A 4894-nucleotide genomic window follows, 5' to 3' on the forward strand; every position below is an offset into this window, starting at 1 on the left:
GGGGTACTAGCTCCCTTGCAGAGATCCCTCTTTGATGGTTGGAACTCCTCCAAGCAATCAATCTCTTGATTGCTTTCAAGAGGAGAAAAAAGGAGAAGGAAGAAACACTTTCTTCCTTTTCTTTTCATGGAAGAAGGAGGGAAGAGAGGAACACCTTCCTCTCTATGTTTTCTTCCATGCGGCTAATGAAAAGGAGGAAGAAGGAGAACCATGCTTGCTGCCCCCTTTCTTTGGCCCTTGCAGATAGAAGAAGGAAGAAGGAGAGAGGCCGCCATTATGAAAAGAAGAGTCTCAATCCCAAGGGAGGCTGGCCCCTTTTTATTTCTTTTCATCTAGATGCCCTAGGCATGGCCTCCTCCTTAAAATTAGGAGGAGCCATGCCCCAACAGAGTCTCGCATCCCGGCCACCCGGGACGTGGATCCTAGGAGCACGCCCCACTTGATCAAATCAAGTGGGGTGTGGGGCCTCCTTTAATTGGATGCTGAAATTCTCCTCTAAGGAGGATTAGGTGAATCCAATCCTTATCCATATTAGTCCTAATCTAATTAGGACCCAATCGGATCATGACTCAATTGAACTCTTCGATCCTAATCTAATTAGGAGTCATCTTCATCTATTAGACCAATAATTAATTAGGACTCATATAATTTTAGTCCTAATCCAATTAGGACTTTAGGAGTCCTACCCTAAGTAGGACTCTAATAATTTGAAGTCCTAATCCAATTAGAACTCTAGGTGTCCTACTCCAAGTAGGACTCTTGAACCTTATCATATAAGATCGAGCCCAATTAATTAAGTCCAATTGATTCAATCAAATTGCAATCCAATTGCAACTAATTCCTTCTTCAACTCACTAACTCTTAGTGGGTTAAATTAATTATTAATCAAATTGACAATTACAAAGTATTGTGATTCTAAATCACAATCCAACCATTTGATCGATCAGATCCTCTATTGTGTATGATCCCATAGATTCTATTCTGTCTGGTAGTGAAATATATTATGATCTCTATCACAATATCATTGAAACTCTTTTCAATAGGTTGGAACAATTTCAACTCTTCTTATTTGGGTTCACTAATCATCACGTGAATGCCTTTGAGTCTTACAGTCCACCAGTGACACCTAGCAGCATGTAATGGCAACCCAGCAGAATGGAATAGATGAATCTCTAGGTGCAGCTAGCGTATAATACAGTCCCTTTATCGTGGATCCCGACAGGATGAAGGTCATGGATAACTCGTCAAACTCCATCATCTATCATATGTAAAATTTATTCGACTCTAGTTTGAGATTGAAAAACTTCTTTTCCAAAAACTATCTTGGCCAAGGATTTACGAACTCAATCTCATAAATCACATAGGATCTCTCCTAATCTATCAAGTTCGATAGATTCCATCTAGATGCACCCCTACTCCTATAATGAACCTACTGCAACCAATCTGCACCACAAGGATCCAAATGGATATGGCCCATGTTTATGTGCTCGTCAAACTACAGCAACCTCACTGTGAATGGCCGAGGCATTGCAGATCAAAGAACCAGTCATACAACTGCAGCATCGAGTCAGTCACTGACGAGTGGATAGACATCCAAGTGACACTTGCTTTGGTCACACTCAGTATCCTTGTTCTCTAACAAGCACTTAGATAATCACTCTAGTATCCCCACACTGTGGACTCAAGACTCATCTATCTGACTAAATGATTTGTGCACTAATCTCAGCGGATCGATCACCATCTCTCGTGATGGATCCATCGATCAGGAGCAATTCAGGAATTAATCACCAATGACACATGGCTCAAATTCTCAACTCTTGAGAATATACGTTATCATCTTATTAATTCTTTGGACGATTCATGGACACATAAGAACATGAATGAAAAGAATGCCCATCCTAATAAATTCATTATTAGGTCAAGTACAAATTTATGTCCCAAAACAAAATAATGTGTTAGCCAAATTGGCTTTTAGGGCATACTTCTAACAATCTCCTACTTACACTAAAGCCAATCAGCCATAAATCTAAGCCCCATCTTCTCAAGATGTACTTCAATTTTCTACTGACTTAGCTGCTTAGTGAATGGGTCTACCACGTTGACTGTGGATTCTACTCTATGTACCTTTACTTATTTATTTTTGAGGTAGTCGCATATCAGGTTAAATCGCCGCTCTATGTGCTTAGACTTCTGGTGAGACCTTGGCTTCTTAGCTAGTGCTATGGTGCCATTGTTATTGCAGTATAGTATTATAGCATCTGATGTATCAGGATCAAGCACTACCATTACACCAAAACCCGCAGGTGTTAGTGAAGGCGCAACTTTATTTCTTTAAACTAGCGCAGGAGCCCATAGCGCCACGAGTCGACTCCGACCAAGCCTCGCCCAACTCCGGACTCCGACAGGGCCTCGCCAGTGGGTTCAGGGACCCCCTAGTGGTATAACCCACCCTACTCCTCCAACGCATCCACGTTGGCAGGCGGCGGGACTGACTCGGCCCTCCAGGCCTCCGCAAACGTTGACTCGGCCCCTCAGGCCTCCGCCAAAAATCTCCCCCTCCAACATGATGGCTGGGTTTCGAACTCGAGACCTATGGCTCTGATACCAATTATCAGGATCAAGCGCTACCATTACACCAAAACCCGCAGGTGTTAGTGAAGGCGCAACTTTATTTCCTTAAACTAGCGCAGGAGCCCATAGCGCCACGAGTCGACTCCGACCAAGCCTCGCCCAACTCCGGACTCCGACAGGGCCTCGCCAGTGGGTTCAGGGACCCCCTAGTGGTATAACCCACCCTACTCCTCCAGCGCATCCACGTTGGCAGGCGGCGGGACTGACTCGGCCCTCCAGGCCTCCGCAAACGTTGACTCGGCCCCTCAGGCCTCCGCCAACATGATGACATTACACCTAATTCTGCAATAAACTTCTTGATCCAGAAGGTTTTCACAACACCCTTAGAGGCAGCAATACATTCAGTTTCCAAGGTAGAATCTGTAATGATCGGTTGTTTGAAACTCTTCCAAATTACCGAACACCATTGCACATATTCTAATGTAGACTTTCTATCATCAATACGTGTGTATCCTTCCACCTTTAACTCTGATCTTCTCCTAAAGACCAAGAACATGTCCTCAGTTCTTCTTAAGTACTTAAGACTGTTCTTCACAGCTATCTAGTGCTTGTGGCCTGAATTTGACTGATATATGCTCGTGACACTCACAGCATATACTATATCAAGTCGTGTACATAGGTATATATGAGGCTCTCTATAGCCGAAGCATAAAGAATTTTGCTCATCCGCTGAATCTCTTCAAATGTGTTGAGGCATATCTTCTTGGAGATATTTATCCCAATGACAAGAGCAATTCAGGAATTAATCACCAATGACATATGCCTCAAATTCTCAACTCTTGAGAATATGCGTCATCTTATTAATTCCTTGGACAATTCATGGACATATAATAACATGAATGAAAAGAATGCCCATCCTAATAAATTCATTATTAGGTCAATGACAAATTTATGTCCTAGAACAAATAATGCGTCAGTCAAATTGGCTTCTAGGGCATACTTCTAACATAATGATCTTATAATTTTGGACTAATCTATACTATTAGTCAACTTGCGCACTATATAGCAACAAATCATGCACACATTTGAGCACATATGAGACACATGTGCAATTCTACTTTTGGTAAATTTCTTAAATACATACTCTTTATATTTTGGACATTTGACCGATCAAATGATTTCAGAAAATTACAAACTTTATATCGTTGGAAAGCTCTTGAAATAAATTTCCAACAGTACCATGCGACAAAGGCATGATTGTGCCGCTTGGCTTTATAGGTTATCTCAGCTAGTCGACCTCATCAATGGAACTACTTCCACCACCCAAGTTAACGAGTCTAGCTCGGCCTTGGAAGTGGGAGGCAAGTGATATGCCTTAGAATATGCCACAATCTACGTGGAAGACTGGCCAATCAGAATCCTCCATGAGGCCTCCAATTCGTTGATCAAGGACCATCATGTGGCAAGCCTAAGAAGCACGTGGACAGCCCTTTGAATCTCAAAATCCCCCCACAATTAGCAGAACCTCGACTGCGATCACAGGTGGTTTCTCAAACTATACTTGTGAAATGCATGGGGCGCGATGCGCGTGTAATACAACCACGCGTGATTGTCGAAACATGTAGTGGCTAGCCAAACATGGTCAAATCACCTGCCCAAGTTCTTCGGCAACAAGCATCGGCCTTCACCTATTCAATCCACTCTTGGGGGGACCTTCCAGGTAAATACTTTGGAGCTCTAGCAGATCATATTGTCGCTCTCTAAAGCTCCACTATTTTCTAGGTGTCTTTCTAACTTATGCATCGACGGGTCTCCCGCCGGATCCTCTTCGACAAGAGAACTTATTCGTTTTTACTGTTTTAAGCCGAACTCGACAATGGACTAGAATCCCAGGCACGACCTCAACCTCTCAGCATGGTTTTGGATGCATTACCATTCTGCACACCCCGAGCAGCTGACTATCGAAGCCTCCAGCAACCTTTTTCGCTCGGTGCCTCGATCAAACCGATTCTCAGCGGCAACAACTAAAATTGAAATATAGAGATAAAACATGTGCTTGGCACATACAATATACATGATAGAATAATGGATGGCTATGGTTCAATTTTGTCCAGTAGTAAGGAAAATAATGGAGAATAAGAATAAGAAAGCAAATGAAGGTGAGTAGCTTGGTCTTTGTTTAGGAGTAAGTCGCCTCAAGGTGCCCTAGGCTTGAAGACTGAGAACATATACCAGCACAACAGTGGGGATTCTTTTCTTTCAAGACACATATGGTTGCGCTTTCACCAAATTTCTAGGAAGAAATCTTCAAGGAAATAATATT

This window comes from Phoenix dactylifera, chromosome 10, assembly GCF_009389715.1.
Source record: "Phoenix dactylifera cultivar Barhee BC4 chromosome 10, palm_55x_up_171113_PBpolish2nd_filt_p, whole genome shotgun sequence".
NCBI classification, from domain to species: Eukaryota; Viridiplantae; Streptophyta; class Magnoliopsida; order Arecales; family Arecaceae; genus Phoenix; species Phoenix dactylifera.